General features: G+C 40.9%; 1 pseudogene; it reads left to right on the top strand.

Moving 5' to 3' along the window:
* The first annotated feature begins 4,477 nt into the window (after nt 1-4,477).
* On the top strand, nt 4,478-21,100 carry LOC117532074 (annotated as a pseudogene).
* The last annotated feature ends 1,623 nt before the right edge of the window (nt 21,101-22,723 follow it).

The raw sequence follows: 22,723 nt of genomic DNA, 5'->3' as shown, positions 1-22,723 counted from the left end.
GTGTTTACTTTTATTGAAAGTTCAGTTAAATTATAGTTGACAGAAGGGTTGGAGGTCATGTTATCACTGCTGTCTGCTTGTGCACAAAATCTGTCAAAAAGTGTAGAACACATTTTGAGGAACTTTTGTGGCTAAGCCTGGGTCACAGACAGCCTCTGACTTTGTGTTTGTGTGTGTGTGTGGGGGGGGGGGGGGGGGGGTAGCGGTCACATATACAATAATAGTAAATAGTCATTGTATAAACCAGATATACGCACTCACTGGACAAAAGCAAAAGTCTCAATGTTTTTGTATGGTTTTCCATGTAATAAACACTGTATATAGCAGATTTTATATAACCGATTTTCGCTCACATTGGACAAAACGTCCTGTCTGATCGCAATGTATTTCCATTAAAAACCCCTCGCAACTGGACAGAGGAGTCTGGGCTACGAAATGAAGTTCACTACTGACACTCGCCCATTTGAGGAATGTGGGTAGTATTTCCTTAATTAAAAGGCCGGGAGTTAATTTTTTTCAAACCATGCTCAGACACGGCAGCTAAGCAAGGCAGCCCTTTATTCAAGGCCGGCGAGTGCTTGCCGCCTGCACTGTAATATGGTGTTAAGTTTCATACGGTTCCCTGGGGTGTTGAACCAAAGACAACCACTTTAGATGACAACCCTCAGCGGAGCTGCGAACCCTCTCCATAGCCCATTCCAAATGACTGAGACTGCAAGGGCTGTGATTTGTCATTTTTTTGCTTTGACTCCTTCCTCTCCCATCATATTTTAAAAGTTTTTGCAGTGTGCCCACTGATTACATTTCAGTCGTGGATCAAATATGTTTGGCAGAAAAGTCCACTAATATGACCAACTTTACAACACAAAGTAAAAAAAAAAAAAGACTGTTAAATGACCTGCAATTCATGGAGAGAAATTGTATGTGCCATAATGTTGGTTTGGAGGTTGATGATTGTATAAACAAGGGGAGCTCATTGAGGGACAAATTGATCCAGAAAAAGCCACTGTTCCTGCGATAAATTGCATTAAGACGCCCACCAAAGTGACGGAGAACTTTAAAAGGGTCACGCACACATCAATGTCGTTGCATGGTCATGGAGTTATGGAGTTGCAAAAGCATAAATCGGGCTTTAGGATTTTAAGGTGTCACTCTGCATCGGACTTAGAAAAAAGAGTGACTTGAACAGATGTAATCTTTTTCATGCACTTTATGCCTTGCGCGTATATAAGGCAGGTGTTTTTTTTTTTTCCCAGACGAAGTTTTGTCCTGTCCATTAAATGTGGCAGAATTTAAGGTCAGTCATTTAATCAAGGAAATATGTAAGCCTAATTGGTGCTGGGGATTCCCTGTAGCTTGTTCAGCATCTCCTGACTGTAGCTAATCTATACACATATCGGATTTCGATTGTAACGAACAAAATTGGCTGATTCACCTGAATCCATTATATGTGAGTTTAATGTACTTTTTTTTTTTTTTTAAGAAAGTCACTGATGCACACCATATACATGATGGTGGCAACACTGTTTGTGTTGTTGTGGTGTGTATGTGGCAGGAATTTATAAGACTCTTTCTTTTAGCTGTCGCTTCTGCAGGAACTGTCCATTGTGCTGAACCGTATGTTGGGAAAGTGTAGGAACACGGACCCACAACAGGGGGCGCAAATGAACGGACAATGGAGAAAGTCAAATCACAAAGTTTACTGTTGTGAACTCACACAACAAACACAACAGATTTACAAATACAGCAGTAACCGAATTCCAAAGGTGTCGTGTGGGCAGGCTCGACGATAGGAGACGTCTGTCCGAGTCGAACCGGAACCACCCGATTTCCTCTGCCACCGAACCCCGGGGATACTGGAAAAAAAACGCTGAATATGTCGCGGTTTCACGTATTACGGGCTATTTTTAGAACGTAACTCCCGCGATAAATGAGGGACCACTGTAACACTTTTTTGATTATACTACAAAACAATTGATACGACGATTTTGACGCTCTGTTGGCACGCGTCGTGATTGGTGGAGTTCTTTTTTTGCCGTCTTCCTGGCTTCCATGTCGTAAAATGAGGGTGTGTCTGAAGCGGAGTCTGAATATTTATGGGCGTGTTTATTATAATTACGATTGTTTTCACCCGCCACATTTATCAAGGTCTTTCTGTTCGTCTGTTTCCCTTGTTAGCCATGTGAGACATTTTTAGTGAGAGCTGAATGATGCATTCACGCTTTGCTTCAAGCTGTTACAACTGGGTGCACCCATACTGCAGAAAAGGAAGTCTGTATACAGCATTTGTGTTGCCTCTCTGGAGATTGTGTCTTCGTTATCCTGTCAGCAGATAGATCACGGGATAGAAACTCTGTTTTGTGGTTTCTGTCCTTATGTTAACTAGAGCTGAAAAAAGTTGATTAAAGAATCATTCGAAATTTAGTGGCAGCAGGTCAAGCAGATCTGCAACATTTTGTGATTCTAGCTTTTGATTTGCTTCTTTTGTGTTTTTATAGAATTGTAATTTTAATCCAGTTACATTTTTCCATGAATCTGATTGGTTAATTGTGTGAGATTTCAGACCATATAATATCAGGGTAACGGTGGCAAAATATCTGACCGTTTCACATTTGGATGTATTACTCAGCGCCCTGACCGGTGTTCTTGTGAGATGTCATTCCTGTCGAATATCATTCCTGTCCTCTGCGCAACTGCGCGTGCACTAACGCGTCGCTGTAAAACTCCTTTTTAAAGCTCAGTTTGTGACTATATAACCAGCATGAACTTCCGCAAATCAGACATTCCCTAAATGTAATGTCTTGCTTTTACACTGTAATGGTTAAGCTTGTAAAAATTCACTGATACAAATCGGAAATTGATTTCGAAATGGTAGACACAACTTTATCGACACACAAACCCCTGAACTGATATAAATGTACTATGAACCAGTTGATGACTTGTTTTTAACGTTATAAATCAGTTGGTTAACCTTGTTTGGCTGCTACTCCCACGTCTTCAAACTCGTGTAAAAGTTCAAAGGTTGGTGCAAGACTGGTCACAGGGACATTAACGTGTGAATTAAAAACAAACTCAACGTGCCCAAATGTGGTAGGCAGTATAACAATTCAGTTCAATTTATTTATATAGTGCTAAATCACAATATAAGTTGCCCTAAGGCGACAAGGGTAAGAACTAACTTTACCAAACCCTTGAGCAAGCACATAGCCAACAGTGGTAAGGGAAAACTCTGTGGCCTTTTTTATGGGAAGAGACCTCAAGCAGACCAGACTCAGAGGGGTGACCCAAGTACAACAAAGAATTATCATATGCAAAACAAGAACAAAGCAAAAGTTCAATTATAGGTCATTATAATTGTAATAACTGATAATTGTAACTGTTTAGTTCACAGTTTAAGACTGTCATGCCGCTCAGAACGGGAACAATCTGCTATGTGAACAACAGTTGACTTCATCTTCTGGGCTTCTGTACTGGTGATAGTGAAGCAAAAAATGGTGAACAGAGGCAGTGCAACGTTACATAGTAGTAAAAACTTGAAGATGAGCCCTGTTAAGTTTTATAAAATACATATGTTGATGGTACATGTTACCACTTTTGGCTAATTCTAATTGGGCAGCGCAGTCTCATTTGAGGGCTGACGATAAAGGGGTAAAATATGACGCTTATGACGTAATTTCTCTACTTCCGGGGGAAAAAACCATGGCATTTTCAGTGGGTTTTTGGGCACACGCAAACAAAGTGAAAATGCAAAGAAAAAGTAACGATGCGGTGGGAAAGTGGACATGTGTTGCGGTTTGTTTATGACTCGGAGCTCAAACGTGTCGAGATGGTTTTGCAGGCGAGAGAACGGAGCTACTCTGGTTAGCTGTGTAGGCACTTACTGGCGTGACGTCTCCCACTCGCTTCATCTTCCCTTCTCCAATGGGAAGCGCAAATATATTTTCGCGACTGCTTTGGTGATTGCAGCCAAAAACAAAACAGTACCGTGATATCACGCAGGGTTCAAATGGGACTGCGGTGCCCTATTCATCATGGAAAATAAATCTCAATATTAAACAAATAATTTCATATGTTTATGCGGAATCGGATCACACGGCATGGAATTGTTCAGATTATTGACCCTGAATCGTATCATAACCCATGCATCTAGATCGGTATCATATCGTTTTGTAAGGGAGATGTGCACAGCCTGAGTAATTGTGCAAATATTCTTCATTTATTCCTACACAATGCAATGAAATACTGGATGTCATGTCAATTTAAGGACATGAAAATTGGTTAGATTTTTCCCCACTATTTTCAGTCACTGTAATAAACACAACCTGTGATCTGTGAATCATTTAGTCATCATTTGCCACCCTGCTGTTAACATTTGGCGAATTTAGTTACAGGGACAAATTGAGCCCTTAGTTTTGGACCCCCTCCCCCTGCTTTCTGGGATGCTTTGGTGAGATGTTGCCTCTGGCTCCCTTAGGACAACTCTCTGGTGGTGTGGAAGGAAGTGGACTTGAACTCGCTTTCGGAAAAGGAGCGAAGGGATGTCATGAACGAAATAAAAATCCTCTCCATTCTGGAGCACAACAACATTATTGCCTACTTCAACCACTTCATGGATAAAAATACACTTCTTATTGAGTTGGAATATTGCAATGGTAAGAAAATTTGGTAATTCCACTTCGGCACGAGCAACTTCGTTTGTGACACCGTTCAAAATGTCTTGCATTGCCTTGCAGGAGGAAATCTATACGATAAAATCAACCAGCAGAAGGGGAAGCTTTTCAGTGAAGAGGTATGAGTGAGACATTACACAATTATTTCTTACAAAACTGATTATACTCCAATATAGCTGTGCTTTGATATTTGTGTTCTGTAGGTGGTCATATGGTACCTGTACCAAATTGCTTCAGCAGTGGCCCATATTCACAAAGCTGGGATTTTACACAGGTATTTTTTAACTGTTGCTGCAACAAGACACGATCAGTTGTCCTGGTTAAATGTAATGTTGCTTCATCTTGGTAATATCAGTGTAGTGGCTCTAAACCTGGTCCTATGTGGGAGTATTTTAGACCGGGGTGCACTGTCCTCAGTTTATATGGTAAGGTGTCATGATGGGCTACCTCTGGGTCCGGCCAGAACTCTTGATTAGCATTGTTTCTAGCCTCTGCAGATGCCTTCCAGGGCTTCAGTATGCGGCTTATAAACGATGCTCCAATACTATTTGCCATTACAGTGATGTTTCTGAAACTAGCACCTCATTGTACAGTGGAAAAGAAATTGCGCTGAAAAAATGTGGGAGGGTTTTTGTCTCCAAAACAGTGAAGTCATTAAACAGGAAGGAGAAGACACAGGATGTTCATGCAAACTGCTTTGAAACAACCAAGAGTGGCAACTGCCAGCTTTTCAACAAAAGCAAACTTGACAAACAATACAGCGACCCGAGTGTGTTTCTGGTAATAAGGTGCATTAGAGAAGTCCTGAACAGCAAAAGACTTAAAGGACCATACTTTCTAACCTGTACTGTTGAGCCCAGTGTCAAATCTGTGCGATCTTGAAAGGTGTAGTTTACAGTAGCGGGATTCATAATGATCCATGAAGGCTTTCAGCAGCTCAGCCCCCTGGTGGCTACAGTTACAATTGAAAAGCCCCTAAAGTCAAACAACTCAGAGGACTTAGAGAGGTGACATTCTGTACCAAGTTTCTCCAAGTTTCAGTGAGGTTGTCGCTTTTGCTGGTGGGTCAGCAGAACTTCACTGGAGCATCTACATTTTGAGCAGAAGGTCAGAGCTGTAACCACCTGAGTCCTTCACCCTACTACTTGTAGTTTCTGCAGCTGGTAAATTCTGATTCCATTATCAATCAATCAATTTTTTTTTTATATAGCGCCAAATCACAACAAACAGTTGCCCCAAGGCGCTTTATATTGTAAGGCAAGGCCATACAATAATTATGTAAAACCCCAACGGTCAAAACGACCCCCTGTGAGCAAGCACTTGGCTACAGTGGGAAGGAAAAACTCCCTTTTAACAGGAAGAAACCTCCAGCAGAACCAGGCTCAGGGAGGGGCAGTCTTCTGCTGGGACTGGTTGGGGCTGAGGGAGAGAACCAGGAAAAAGACATGCTGTGGAGGGGAGCAGAGATCGATCACTAATGATTAAATGCAGAGTGGTGCATACAGAGCCAAAAGAGAAAGAAACAGTGCATCATGGGAACCCCCAGCAGTCTACGTCTATAACATATATATATATATTGCATATATATTATGTTTTTTGTTTTTTTCCAGAAAACCTAAATGTTATAATGTGAATTATCTATTCTCTGCTTCTTGGTATCTGTTGCAGAGATATCAAAACATTGAACATCTTCCTGACTAAGAGCGACCTCATCAAACTGGGCGACTACGGCCTTGCAAAGAAGCTCGACTCTGAGTTTTCAATGGCAGAGACTGTAAGAAGTGATTATATTTCTTCTTCTTTGTTGTGACCATCTTTAGATAGAATGGCTAGTAACTTTTTTCTTTTTTTATAACTTTTGAGGCACTAAGAGGTGATAATGATAGAGATGTTTTTCTGTTTAAAAAAAAATCTTGTCCTTTTAACTAAAGCCCGCCCTGTGGGTGGGGTGTGTGTGTATATGTGCGTTGTGGGCAGTTACTGTTTCAAGGCACCGGGCCAGTCATAGGAGGACACACATGCTGATTTGTTGATTTGGCACAAGTTTTACACTGGATGCCCTTCCTGACGCAACTCCACATTACATAGAGAAATGTGGCAGGGGTGGGATTTGAACCTGGAACCTTCTGCACTGAAACCAAGTGCACTAACCACTTGGTCACCACCTCTGATGTGCATATATACAGATAATCTATAATTAAAGCCATCAACAGCATCAAAGATGGAAGTGAGTTGCATGAAAGTCATCTTTAATTTTTTTCAGTGACTTTCATTTTGACTGATCAACACTTTGATCTAGTTAACATTAGGAGTTAATGTTTTCTACGGATTTGGACATTGCGGACAGGTAGGAAGGAAAAAACCAAGGATGGAAGGACACAAAGTGTGGAAAGAAGTGGGACTCTGTGTTTGTTGCTGCATACATACACACACTACAGTCATTATAGCATAATGCAGTGATTCTCAACCGGGGTGCCGCGGCACCCTAGGGTGCCGTGGGTATTTTTCATATTCGCGATTACTGTGAATTATTTATTTTATCCACAAAGCATAAAACGACTCAGAATCTGATGTCAAACGTGCTGCAGCCTCGCTCTCGTCTTAAGGCGGGACAATAACAAGGAGGCTGACGGCCGATTAAAACAGTGCCGTCTCCTTCAAAAGCCGTCTAAAATGCGGAGCTGTCGGTGTGTGTGTCTGTGCCTGTGTGTGTGCGCGCGCGCGGAGTTAACAGGCTGCAGACTGCGAGGGAGGGGGTGGGTGAGGGAGGGGAGGGGGTGGGTGAGGGAGATTCCTGAACGCAGGCGCGACAAGTTCAGTGCGCAGCGAGCACGGAGCAGAGAGAGGATTGTAAACCCGAGTGAACGTTAACAAACTGGAAACATGAAGCTGCCTTTACTTCTCTCTGAACATTCTCTAAAGGTGTGATTCTGCCGTTACCGTCCTGTTCACACCATGTGCGCGTCGTATGCTGAATTTATGAGATCATGAGATGAAATAAATGGTCAAATATCTTTAAAAATGAGAATATATGAATGAACTGAGCCACAAAAAAAAAAACAGTTCAGACGCACAGATCACAAAAAGCAGGTGAGAACTCTGAACTTTAACAGCTGTTATTTTCCAAAGGTATTTATTTGTTCAATCTTGAGCTTAATGCAGTGTTTAAGCACAAAACGTGACTGATGAGGAGAAACAATTTCAGAAATGCAACAGAAACAACCACAAATCAGAAAAAGTTGGGACTGTATGCAAAATGAAGATAAAAATAAAATGTTGCACCATTCCCAGTTTCTCCACTCACAGAAGCCAAACGTTCTTCCAGAGTTGTGTAATTATACTACAATAGTAGAATATAAAGAAGGGGAAAAAAGAAAAAAAAATAGACAATATATTGTCAATCGCAATTATTTGTCTGACAATTAATCGTCTCCAGAAATTCCTAATCGTGACAGCCCTACTTGAGATCAGAGTGCAAAATGCTTGAGGATTTTTCGAAATGCGGTGTTTTCTGTATCGAATTTCTATTGCGATAATTGGGTTTTGCGCAAAACCAGAGGTAATAGCATTATAATATTATTTTGGTTGGTGGTGTGCCGCAGGATTTTGTAAATATAAAAGGGTGCCGCGGCTCAAAAAAGGTTGAAAATCACTGGCATAATGTAACACACATCTGTTCATTCTGTATTCACTTGAGTTCTAAGTAGGTGAGTTAACTCCAGCCACAGTCACAGAAATGTGCACAATATTCTGATGTTACTGTTAATGATTCTGTCTGATGAGAATCATATACATGCTTTGTTTTGCGGTCTGGGTTTACTCTGCAAACACTCCGGAATTTTTAAAGTACTGTAGCTGAAGGGGTTTATGTCATCATCAGCTTGAGATATGCTGCATTGTTGACTTGATCTATTTTGGTTTTTTGCTGTTTCCCACTTGCCAACTGCAGTGTGTTGGAACTCCATATTACATGTCACCTGAATTGTGCCAGGGGGGCGAAGTACAACTTCAAATCGGACCTCTGGGCTATGGGCTGCGTACTTCAGAAGTATTAACTTCTTACAAGAACATTTGATGCCACGGTAGGTTTTATAATGACAAATGTTGTTTGGTCAAACGGCCATAATTTCCATAAACAGCTGAGCTGGCAGTAGGAGGTGTGGGGGGGGTTCGCTAATGTCTACAGTGCACCTTGATACAAATTTCACAGTTCCGTCATCACCTTGAGAATTCAGGCCAGGCAAGAAGCATTTTTTTCATGAAACCAATGAAAAATAACACCAAATATCCATTAATTTGGAAATCAGTAGTCCATCTCAGTACTGCAGCTCTGATCAGCACAGCTGTTTTTTTTTTTTTCCTCCTGTTTGCTGAGCTCCACATGAGTCAGTACAACTGTGAAATACTTTCCTTATAGCGTAACGTGCTATAAAGTCATTTCACATGAAGAAATAAGTCATGGAAAACTGTGATGTGTTGTGTGAGACAGTGGACTTTTGCGCCGTGTGCAAGCCACAGAAATTTATTATTCATTCAGTTCAACTTATTTCATTTATATAGCGTCAAATCACAACAAGCTGCCTCAAGGTGCTTCACACAAGTAAGGTCTATCTTACAGCCTCTAGAGCAAACACACAGGCGACAGTGGTGAGGAAGAACTGCCTCTGATGATTTGAGGAAGAACCACAAGCAGACCAGACTCAAAGGGGTGACCTTCGGCTTGGGCCATGCTACTGACACAGTTGACAAAACGAATATTGAGGAAAATTTTGGAGTACATGCTAGTGTCCAGGATGAAAGGCCTGCAGAAGAAGACACCCACTCCCACTTCTGGATGGAGCTGCCACCTCAAACAGAGAGAGAGAAAAAAATGTTTTTAATCCATGACATTTTTAATCCAGATTTTATATCTGAAATAGATTTGAAAATGAAAGTAGTTCAGATTTAAACTCTTGGTCAAATAGATAAGTGCTTCAATACCGTGATATAATGCTGTCACCATCCAAAAACTGGAAAATGCAGTGATAGATTTTATGTTATATCACCACCACCCGTTACTGGCAATAAAAATAACAAATATCATGGATTCAGCAACATAGACTTGCTAAAATCAAAAGGATCTATCATAAAGTCAATGACAGTGAGGACTAAGGAATTCCGAGAACAGTTTATCTAGGAACTGAAACAGCCATGAGTCTAATTCTTTTATCTTGAACCCAACGCTGTTCCACAAGTTCTTATCTGTGGCCATATGGGATCACCAAAAACTACTTGCATAATTCCAAAAGCTGATTGCATTATTTCTGTCTGCACAGAACCCTCTGAACCTCTGTGTGAAAATCGTCCAGGGCAACTGGACTATGGAAGTGAACTCTAACGTTTATTCACCCGCATTGATCAAGCTTGTGTACGAATGTCTCGATCAAGTGAGTGTGAGAAACAACCTGCACACTAAAAATCTTGCTTCCATGATGTCGTTGTAAAGTTCTTGTAATATGTTTGTGTTCCAGGATCCTGCAAAAAGGCCCACAGCTGAGCAAATTCTCAACCAGCCGTTCATCTCCTGCTGCAGACAGTAAGTTGGCTTAAGAAAAACTCTTTCTTCAGTAAGAATCACTTCTGGATAGTGTTGGATGGAGTATAGTCCAGATAAACATAACAACTTACTGAAACCTTTCTCTTAGGGAGCTTGAGGAACAAGTTGCGCTGCTGAATTTGGCAATGAAGAGAAACCAAAGTAAGTTCAACTCTCTGGTCATAGCTGGACTTTTGTAAGCCTGCATCTGTTAAGTTTTAAGTTGATGTGTTGTCCTGCCTCTGCTGTAGGCTAACGATGGTGACTGAGACCCCAGTAGCCGTCGTGACCACACGCTCGAGGGAAGTGTACTTCTGGGGTGGGGGAAAGTTTACCCCCCAGAAGATGGACACGTTTTAAAGGGGCAGCAAGTGCGCAACATGTGTGTGCAGGAGAGAGTCACTTTGCAGTGGTGTCTGTGGAAAAAGAGCTGTACACGTGGGCTGTAAGTGTTAATCCAACATCCACATTAGGGATGTAACAGTGACAGCTACAGTGTCATACCTGAATGTGGTAATGATTTTTGTGTTGTCTGTGAACCCCAGTGGGGGAGCACTGGGTGGCATCAACAATAATTGGCTTGTTAGCATGATTGCTCTAGAATGGAGAGACCTGTGATCATCAAACTTACAGAAAAGGAGTATCAGGTCAAGACGTCGGTCAAGTTCAAAAATGGATAGAATAGAACAGAATAGTCTTTGTTGTCATTGTACAGGGGGATGGGGACAACAAAATTGGGGGTGTTCCTGCAGAGCTACTGTATATCACAAAAAGAAAACCAAAACATCTTATACACCTCAACAAAAATTATTTTAAATATGACATATACAACCCCTGGCAAAAATTATGGAATCACCGGCCTCGGAGGATGTTCATTCAGTTGTTTAATTTTGTAGAAAAAAAGAAGATCATACACATGACACAAAACTAAAGTCATTTCAAATGGCAACTTTCTGGCTTTAAGAAACACTATAAGACATCAAGAAAAAAAATTGTGGCAGTCAGTACAATTACTTTTTTAGACAAGCAGAAGGAAAAAAAATATGGACTCACTCAGTTCTGAGGAATAAATATGGAATCACCCTGTAAATTTTCATCCCCAAAACTAACACCTGCATCAAATCAGATCTGCTCGTTAGTCTGCATCTAAAAAGGAGTGATCACACCTTGGAGAGCTGTTGCACCAAGGCGACTGACATGAATCATGCTCGAACACGAGAGATGTCAATTGAAACAAAGGAGAGCATTATCAAACTGTTAAAAGAGGGTAAATCATCACACAATGTTGCAAAAGATGTTGGTTGTTCACAGTCAGCTGGTCGTAAACTCTGGACCAAATACAAACAACATGGGAAGGTTGTAAAGGCAAACATACTGGTAGACCAAGGAAGACATCAAAGCATCAAGACAAAAAACTTAAAGCAATATGTCTCAAAAATAAAAAATGCACAACAAAACAAATGAGGAACGAATGGGAGGAAACTGGAGTCAACGTCTGTGACCGAACTGTAAGAAACCACCTAAAGGAAATGGGATTTACATACAGAAAAGCTAAACGAAAGCCATCATTAACAGCTAAACAGAAAAAAACAAGGTTACAATGGGCTAAGGAAAAGCAATCGTGGACTGTGGATGACTGGATGAAAGTCATATTCAGTGATGAATCTCGAATCTGCATTGGACAAGGTGATGATCAAATCAAATCAATTTTATTTATATAGCGCCAAATCACAACAAACAGTTGCTCCAAGGCGCTTTATATTGTAAGGCAAGGCCATACAATAATTACGGAAAAACCCCAACGGTCAAAACGACCCCCTGTGAGCAAGCACTTGCAACAGTGGGAAGGAAAAACTCCCTTTTAACAGGAGAAGAAAACCTCCAGCAGAACCAGGCTCAGGAGGGGCAGCTCTTTCTGCTGGGACTGGTTGGGGCTGAGGGCGAGAACCAGGAAGAGGACATGCTGTGGAGGGGAGCAGAGATTAATCACTAATGATTAATGCAGAGTGGTGCATACAGAGCAAAAAGAGGGAAAGAAACACTCAGTGCATCATGGGAACCCCCCAGCAGTCTAAGTCTATAGCAGCATAACTAAGGGATGGTTCAGGGTCACCTGATCCAGCCCTAACTACGTATAAGCTTTAGCAAAAAGGAAAGTTTTAAGCCTAATCTTAAAAGTAGAGAGGGTGTCTGTCTCCTGATCTGAATTGGGAGCTGGTTCCAGAGGAGAGGAGCCTGAAAGCTGAAGGCTCTGCCTCCCATTCTACTCTTACAAACCCTAGGAACTACAAGTAAGCCTTGCAGTCTGAGAGCGAAGCGCTCTATTGGGGTGATTCTAGAATTAACAGCAAGCCAATGAAGAGAGGCCAATATGGGTTGAGATATGCTCTCTCCTTCTAGTCCCTGTCAGTACTCTAGCTGCAGCATTTTGAATTAACTGAAGGCTTTTCAGGGAACTTTTAGGACAACCTGATAATAATGAATTACAATAGTCCAGCCTAGAGGAAATAAATGCATGAATAGTTTTTCAGCATCACTCTGAGACAAGACCTTTCTAATTTTAGAGATATTGTGCAAATGCAAAAAAGCAGTCCTACATATTTGTTTAATATGCGCATTGAATGACATATCCTGATAAAAATTGACTCCAAGATTTCTCACAGTATACTAGAGGTCAGGGTAATGCCATCCAGAGTAAGGATCTGGTTAGACACCATGTTTCTAGATTTGTGGGGCCAAGTACAATAACTTCAGTTTTATCTGAGTTTAAAAGCAGGAAATTAGAGGTCATCCATGTCTTTATGTCTGTAAGGACAATCCTGCAGTTTAGCTAATTGGTGTGTGTCCTCTGACTTCATGGATAGATAAAGCTGGGTATCATCTGCGTAACAGTGAAAATTTAAGCAATGCCGTCTAATAATACTGCGTAAGGGAAACATGCTATAAAGTGAATAAAATTGGTCCTAGCACAGAACCTTGTGGAACTCCATAATTAACCTTAGTCTGTGAAGAAGAGTCCCCATTTACATGAACAAATTGTAATCATTAGATAAATATGATTCAAACCACTGCAGCGCAGTGCCTTTAATACCTATGGCATGCTCTAATCTCTAATAAAATTTTATGGTCAACAGTATCAAAAGCAGCACTGAGGTCTAACAGAACAAGCACAGAGATGAGGTCCACTGTCTGAGGCCATAAGAGATCATTTGTAACCTTCACTAATGCTGTTTCTGTACTCTGATGAATTCTAAAACCTGACTGAACTCTTCAAATAGACCATTCCTCTGCAGATGATCAGTTAGCTGTTTTACAACTACCCTTTCAAGAATTTTGAGGAGAAAAGGAAGGTTGGAGATTGGCCTATAATTAGCTAAGATAGCTGGGTCAAGTGATGGCTTTTTAAGTAATGTTTAATACTGCCACCTTAAAAGCTGTGGTACATAGCCAACTAATAAAGATAGATTGATCATATTTAAGATCGAAGCATTAATTAATGGTAGGGCTTCCTTGAGCAGCCTGGTAGGAATGGGGTCTAATAGACATGTTGATGGTTTGGAGGAAGTAACTAATGAAAATAACTCAGACAGAACAATCGGAGAGAAAGAGTCTAACCAAATACCGGCATCACTGAAAGCAGCCAAAGATAACGATACGTCTTTGGGATGGTATGAGTAATTTTTTCTCTAATAGTTTAAATTTTATTAGCAAAGAAAGTCATGAAGTCATTACTAGTTAAAGTTAAAGGCATACTCGGCTCAATAGAGCTCTGACTCTTGTCAGCCTGGCTACAGTGCTGAAAGAAACCTGGGGTTGTTCTTATTTTCTTCAATTAGTGATGAGTAGTAAGATGTCCTAGCTTTATGGAGGGCTTTTTTATAGAGCAACAGACTCTTTTTCCAGGCTAAGTGAAGATCTTCTAAATTAGTGAGACGCATTTCTTCTCCATGATGATGCTGGAACTTTTGCTTGGTGCCGTTCCAATGAGATTATAAGATGACTGCCCGAAGAGAACATGTAAATTTCCACAGTCAATGATGATATGGGGCTGCATGTCAGGTAAAGGCACTGGGGAGATGGCTGTCATTACATCATCAATAAATGTACAAGTTTTACATTGATATTTTGGACACTTTTCTTATCCCATCAATTGAAGGATGTTTGGGGATGATGAAATCATTTTTCAAGATGATAATGCATCTTGCCATAGAGCAAAAGCTGTGAAAACATTCCTTGCAAAAGACACATAGGGTCAGTGTCATGGCCTGCAAATAGTCCGGATCTTAATCCAGTTGAAAATCTTTGGTGGAAGTTGAAGAAAATGGTCCATGACAAGGCTTCAACCTGCAAAGCTGATCTGACAACAGCAGTCAGAGAAAGTTGGAGCCAGATTGATCAGAGTACTGTTTGTCACTCATTAAGTCCATGCCTCAGAGACTGCAAGCTGTTATAAAGCCAGAGGTGGTGCAACAAAATACTAGTGATGTGTTGGAGCGTTCTTTTGTTTTTCATGATTCCAGAATTTTTTTCCCTCAGAATTGAGTGATTCCATATTTTTTTCCCTCTGCTTGGTCTAAAAAAGTAACTGTTACTGACTACCACAATTTTTTTTTCCTGATTTCTTATAGTGTTTCTTAAAGCCAAAAGTTGCCAAACAACTGAATGAACATCGTCCGAGGCCAGTGATTCCATAATTTTATATGCCACCCATGCATTTCACTGCCATGGAGGCTGTGGGTATTTTATGAAATCTGGTATATGTCCAACATTTTATTAATTTAGTCTTGATTACTTGAGAGGTGTCATAAATAGGTTTTTGCACTCATTAAAACAATGGTCAGTTTACAAAATGGGCAGCAGAGTGATGCAAGCAGATTTTGGCCTTATTTTTGATGTATTTCACAGGTGCGATGCCTCTGCAGTTCATAGGTTGAGAACACTTGCACGACCTTGTTTCTGCAGTTATGACTTCTGCATATAAAAACTCTCCAAATTAAACCTGTGAAAATCTAATTATATTAAAGTGTTTTGTATCAGGCTGAGGAACCTTAGTGGTACCCAGTGTGTCAGATTCTGATGTCCTCTGGATTGCTCCCTTTAGAGGTTTTTGTAGCATAACCAACTGGGAAGAGACCCAGACAACAAGCTGTGAGGGATTACATGTCCCATCTGGTCGGATACACTTTAGGAGGTCCTACAGGGATGTCTGTCCCACCATACTAAGTCTGCTGACACTGACATCTCGGCTTTGAGACAAGTACCTCATGACTGGGTGGATTTTCTGGTCCAGTTGAGAATGAAAACCACTTCCACAGTTAGATTGAAATCTAACTAAAAACTCTTTTGGCAGGTGGTCAGTAATAAAGGGCGAAATTTGAGATTTGGCAGAAAAACGTGATTGGAACATCTGTAATTCCACCAGATATGCTTGATCCTATAGCTTTCATGTTCCACCACAAAGAATTTTTCTCAACACTCTGTCTAGAATGTACAAGGCGGGGCCAAGATGGTGGGCCAGCTGGGACACGGGGACCAGGCATCATACAGACAACCGAAGAAGGTTGAGACGCTCCAAGGAAAGGCCATCCGTCAGGTGGCATGTGGGGCGGACTTTACCGCCTGCATAACTGGTGAGTAAATAAACATTCTGAGGCAAATAAATTAAATGCAGAAAGCCACAGGTTCTAATGAACCTTCTGGTGCTGCTGCTTTTGCAGATGAGGGCCAGATGTACATGTTTGGGTCTGATTATTACGGCTGTATTGGGATTGAGCGAGCGAAGGGTATGGAGGTTTTGGAGCCAGTGCCCCTGGAGTTTTTTGAGGAACGACCCATCTACCACGTTTCATGTGGCGACAATCATGTGGTGGTTTTGACTCAGAGTGGGGAGATCTACTCCTGGGGCTGTGGAGAATACGGTATATAGGTTTGCTGTATGTACTGTAGCAACGTTTGTGTCAGGTTCTGTTTTGCCTCAACATGGAGTCATCATGAGTACTGTCAGTCAAAGTTGCTGTTCAGGTTTATGTTTGACTCATTGCCAACTTGCTTCAGGGCGTCTTGGGTTGGAATGTGAAGATGACTTTTCTACACCAATGCAAGTAAGAGTTTATTTTCTATATTTGTAGATGATTTTGCATTACAGGATTCCGTAAGATGTACAGTGTTGCTGAAGCAAATCAAATAGCAGATCAACAACAACAACAAAACAATTGCATTTGTAGACATCCTTGTACAACATCTTTCTGGTTTTACCAGGTTGACATCCCCAAAGGTGCCACCATCTCTTCTGTATCATGTGGCAGCGATGGCACCTTCTTTTTGACAGAAACAGGCAAAGTCCTGGCATGTGGAAACAATGAATTCAACAAGTTGGGTTTGAACCAGAGTATTTCTGGTATCAAAAACCACCCTGGAGAGGTACAGTGCTACACTTGAACTTCTGCTATTCAATGTAAAATACAAATACACTTTAAGTTCTTTTTTTCTCACTCTACATCACACCAGACCTACCAGGGGATCCCGTACACCACCACACTCACCTTGGTTAAGCAGCTGTCACGGTTCAAGATTCAGGTCATAGCTCCAGGGAAGACCCACACTGCTGCTATTGATGGTACAGCGAAACAGCTGATATTTTTCTCAAACAGAGAAGTTTAAATTAACAAAATTTCATTTCCTGATATTTTTTACTTTTCAGGACGCGGACGATTGATCACCTTTGGTTGCAACAAGTTTGGACAGCTGGGTGTAAAGGACTTCAAGAAACACCAAGGAGTCCAAGTCCTTGTTGGTCCCTTTGGAGGAAAGATTGTGAACAAAGTGTCTTGTGGAGACGGTTTTACCATTGCAGCAACTGAAGGTGCAAACACTGTCATGCATCAATAGTCATTTGTTTTGTTTTTTCCAGATTATAATGTAAAATTCATGGAATTATTAATCAATCAATCAATCAATTTTTTTTATATAGCGCCAAATCACAACAAACAGTTGCCCCAAGGCGCTTTATATTGTAAGGCAAGGCCATACAATAATTATGTAAAACCCCAACGGTCAAAACGACCCCCTGTGAGCAAGCACTTGGCTACAGTGGGAAGGAAAAAAAAAACAATCTAATGGACTCACGTTTTCTTTGTAGTGTTTCCAACGATGTGAGCCAGCAGTCTGTGTTCATCAGACAATTTCATTTGTCCAAACTGTACCAAATAACATCCAATATTTGTCCATCTTTCTTATGTTTGGAATTTAACATTCCTTATGTTACACACCACAAGCTGAGGGCTTCCTGCTTGAATCCACTGTTCACTTTTCCGTGTTGCTGTGGGCCATCAGTCTGTATCCATCTGATGATTTCTGTTTTCCAGACTGCATCAGATAACATCCAATATGTTGTCCAGCGCATGTCTACTTGTCCATCTTGCTTATTTTTGTAATTTAAAAGTCCTTATGTAACAGCACAGGATGTGGTGTGCACTTGTGCTACACTGAGCTCCTGTCTGTGCTTAAATTCGCCCCCAGGGAACACTGTGTTACAAAGCAAGTTCCACATACAGAGAAAGGCGTGACTTATACTCTGCAAAATACAGTAGATGACACCAACTTGTCTAACAGGATTTTGTCTTCAGAGTCATAAAATTTTCCTCTCTTTGATTCTGGCAGACAATCACATCTTCGCATGGGAAATGCAGGAAATGGCCGACTTGGAATGCCTGCCGACAAGGGGTTTGGCTCTGAGGTTTGTCCTGCCATGCCAAGGCCCATCTTTGGCTCGCTCCACCATGTGCCGGACCTCTCCTGTCGTGGATGGCACACCATTATTATAATGGGTCAGACATGGCCACCTGACATTTCTGTAGTATAATGTTATACCAGAAGTCGAAATTAAAATTCCGATTTCCTTTTTCTTTTCAGAGAAAGTGCTCAACTCCAAGACAATTCGCTCTAACAGCAGTGGAGTGTCTATAGGTAAATGCTTTTCTTTGGACCTGGTTCAAGTACTTGTTGGTTTTTCTGAATGACCAAGTCTACATTTGTTGTGTTTAATATTGGTCTACAAATCCAGGATTGGGTCAGGAAGCATCTACATCCACAGTAGATATGGAAATGGAACCCGGTTCAGAGACCGAATGTCGTGACAGGGGCCTTGGAGGTACTCTGGAAGTTGATACTGAAGAGTGCCTCATGAAAACACCGATGATGTCCATGGCAAACCAGACTGGTGACAGCTCTTGCCCTCTTGGCTTCGAAAGGTTTGTAATGAAAACATTAAAGGTTTGCTTCAGAAACTGAGAGAAAAAGGTGGAAGAGTGGCATCTGCCACAGCGGCTGCGGTATAGTTGTTAAAACTGAACTCTTCTTTTTCCACTTGTCTCAACAACACAAAAATAGTCACTTTATTATTAATGAATAATATTAAAGGGGAAGGTGGTAGTACAACCCCAAATTACAGAAAAGTTGAGACAATATGGAAAATGCAAACAAATTATTTCATTGCAGACAGTATGAAGCCAAGATATTTCATGTTTTATGTAGCCATCTTCATTTAATTTGTTAATCTACATCCATTCCTGTATTTAAGACCTTTCAGGGTTCTAGATCATTGTTACACAGGTGTCTCAGTGCACTAGACCAAAGCATGCCCGGGACTGAAATACGTCTTATTGATACTTGTCTACTAGGAGCTTGAGGATGCAGAGTTCATCCCGATGCCAGAAAATTCCCAACCATTCACACCTGACCCGCCCAACTCTTACACCAAGAGCACCACCCTCCCTTATGAAGATCTGCGAGATCTGAAAGCTGCTGCAGCAGCAGTGGGCAGTAAGAAAGACCTGTCGGTAATGCCACTATCCTTGTTTGCACTGATCTTGCTTGACATGAACTGTCAGGTGTAAATAATTTCGCTCAGCGTAACACTGCATTTTGAAATGCGTATGCTGCATCTGCGCTTCACAATTCCGCAGACTACAAGAATGAGTTCTGACAAATTGAACGGACTGGAGACGCCTGAAGTCTGCAGAAGAGGGGACTCAGGGTCATGCTGCTCAGCGAGTAACGAGGTGGAGCAGGTAACTGGCGCATCAGGCACAAATGCATTGTAATGTCGCACAGTCTGACAAAGCTTATTTTGCAGCTTCGAGAGATGGTAGCTCGTCAAGAGATCAGGATCCAGATGCTGGAGAAGCAGGTAATCCACCCACCCCCCACCCCCCGCGTGCTCAGAGTTGACATTAGTCTGTGTGAATGAGTAACACCAGGTTTGTGTTCTGCTTGTCTCCAGATCAGTGAGCAGAGGAAGGAGAACGAGCGACTCTGGGCGGCGGTAAACCGTTTGGCACGACGAGAACCCGAATGTGATGATAATGGAAACCAGTGCTCTGAACGCATGAGCCACGGGGGCAGGTCTGCAGGGGCAGGTGTCTGAGACCTACCTGATCATAAACACAACATACAAGCTGCAAATCTGCTACCAGGTTCAGACAGGTTTAGCGCAGCATTATGCTCGCTCCAGTTACATGTCGAACAGAGTATTGCATAAGTAACACCGTTACATCGCGCACGTTCTCATATAAACTCCTGGATGCGGCGATGCCAGGTTTTTATTTTTGTTGTTGAGAGACTGAAATGTTGGCTGGACTCAACATGAAGCGTCAAACTTCAGCACCAGCGAGAGACAATCTGGTAAAAGTGTTACGCTGCAATGTGAATTTTAAGTCCGTGTTTTGGTTGCATGAATGACTTAAGTTTCAGGTTTTCCCGCCAGATTTGATTTATCTGAGTAGAGTAAAAGTGCCTTATGCAGTCAGAGTATCTTTTACTTCAAGAACCAAAGTTCAGGAGTCCTCGTCTCAAACGCTGAGGGGAAAAAATGGGATTTTGTTTTTATTTGTTGATATCTTGCAATGTGAAAACCTTTTTTTTGTTTGTTTGTTTTTGGGTCTTTGCTTTATTTTGAATTCTTCTCTTTGTCTAATTCTAAGGCTAGGATGCCAAATACAGTATAGCCTCAAATATTTTTTGTATTTATCGTAGATATTTTGCTATTACAATCCGTTTAGAGTTACCTGGTGGAAATGCTCGTGTTAAATTTTCACATTTTACTGTTGTATAAAGACCACGCATGAGACACAGAACTACTGATTACTTTTTGTATTTGCTTATGTGACTTAGAAGTATAGTTTGTGATATGTATCAACACTTGAAGAGTTTGTTAAACTGCAGAAAACATGGTCTTTAAGCCATTTATAATGGCTGGTGTTGCAGTAATGTTAAAGGTTTTTATAACCATAGTATCTGTCTTTGGTATTTTCTAAACTGTCTTTTCCGCTTCATATTTTGTTTCTTGTTCATTAGTTAATTGTGTTTAATCACAGCATTGGCCTTTAAGATGTCAGATCCAAAAATAGGACACTGACGGTATTTTAAATAAGTAAAATGTTACCGTTTTAAGGCCTTAGCGAGTTATTAAAACTCTTATGCAACCAATACGCAATGTCTTTGGGGACTTTTATATGTGGCATTTGAAGCCATTATGTGTCAGTTTAAATGTGATTATCGTATCTTTCATAGTGTTGTAATGGGGGAAAACATATATTTGTTTAATGAGACAATCCTGGTTAAAAATGATGCAACCTGTAGCTTTTACTCATCACTTCAAAAATGGTCAGAATCTGCAGTCTGCCGCTGTGTTTTGTGTTTCTGCCACTAGGGGGCACTAAAGCTTTGTTTCTACATCCAACACAGTGAATTTTAAATATGGTGAAGATGTAACAATATTAGTTTACCTTCACTCACAGCTACAGTTTTTCTTTATGTTCAATGTAAAAACGATAAATAAAACCAAAAGCTGCCTTTTCTTATGTGTCAGTTATTCCAACACTGCAAGTGGCTCATTTGCTGATGTTAACCCAAGACTGATGTTAGCATCTGCAAATATGATAAATGCAAATATTCAAATACACACAACAGTTTCTTGGTGGTTGGTGGAGGCACTTGATGTGCCAGCATTTGTCGATTTTTCTCTCAGCCAGGTTCAGTGTTACCCAAAAATTTAACCAATGCAGTTGAGAAATCACAGACTGCAGAATAAATGTGTATTTTTCTTTATTAGAGAAATCCAGGAAAGGGAATGCATCTGTTAGCCACAAAACATGATCTCTGAGTAATTCATTATGAGATGATGGTATCTTTGGCAACTATATCTGGGTGATTCTTAGACTACGGGCACTTATTATGTCCTTTGATCGTATTGTATGAAAAAGGGAAAATTTCACACTTTTGTAGTTATCTTTACAATGAAAGTGTGTTAAGAAATTTGTTCTAGTAGTCTATGATGACTTTTTCACCTTTTTTCAGCATCATTATATGCAAATATTGCCGTTTTGTGCTTGTCCCACACCCAGACATTTGATCTTCAATGATTAAAAATGAATGGTAAAAAAAAAACGTTTTTTCTAATGTTTTAAAATATCTCTGAATAAAATATCAGTAAAATAATCAAAACATAATTGGGGTATTCAATGTCATACAACTGTTGTGATTTTTTTAAACAAAATGTAGTCCCACACTATTGCCGTAATTTCCACCACAACACTGTAATGTCCCTTTAAACAGTTTGTATGAAGATTGTTTGGGTAGTTTCTATGGAGATAAACAGTGACATCAGAGCAAATGTATATAGCGCCAAATCACAACAAACAGTTGCCCCAAGGCGCTTTATATTGTAAGGCAATGGTGTGGTGGAAATTACATTTACAAGGCCAATAGTACCCGTAGTTAAAGAATCACCCATCTGCTGAGGTTGCGATTGTGATTGCCTTCGATGACATCAGATGAAGTGCTGGTGGAAGTGGAAAATGCTGCAATTCCTTGACTGGCCTCTTGAGCTGACTCCAAAACAGAGCACATTCCCATAGGAGTCCATGCTAAAATGTCCTATTTTAGTGCAGAAATAAACACGTTTTAAGCCTGAGGGTGATATTTTTTTGTAACTTGTTAGTTTCAGATGTCGGGGCGTAGTCACTTTGAGTGTTAGTGGCAGAGCCCAGTGACTCCGCCTCTCGTACGTCCCACCGTAACTCAAGAATCCCCTGAACTTACTCACTGTTGTGGAATCTGTGTTTGCCGCTTGGAGTATTTTATTACAAATACCTGGAATAATATGGCTTCTTGTGTGGTGAAATGTGCTAACATCATCAAAGACATTTGTGCTGAGTGAAATTCTTATTTAATGTTTTATGCTAATGGTGTTAACACTTTTAGCAGCTTTCAGTAGCCTGATCTGTTAAGCCTCATTAGATGATTTAATAAACACTCAACCTGAGGCTAGTCTGTTAGCTTACGTGGTTCGGAATCAGAGAGGGGCGTGTTTGGGCTTTTATCGTCACGCACACAGAGCCACCCTTTTATACATTAAGTCCATCGCCCTGCTGTTGACAACATGGTGACACCCAGACACAAGCTTCATATCAGCTGTTCC

The sequence above is a fragment of the Thalassophryne amazonica genome, chromosome 19 (genome assembly GCF_902500255.1).
Source record: "Thalassophryne amazonica chromosome 19, fThaAma1.1, whole genome shotgun sequence".
Classification (NCBI taxonomy): domain Eukaryota; kingdom Metazoa; phylum Chordata; class Actinopteri; order Batrachoidiformes; family Batrachoididae; genus Thalassophryne; species Thalassophryne amazonica.
The sequence above is the reverse complement of the archived record's forward strand: the minus strand, read 5'-3'. Positions and strand labels throughout refer to the sequence as shown.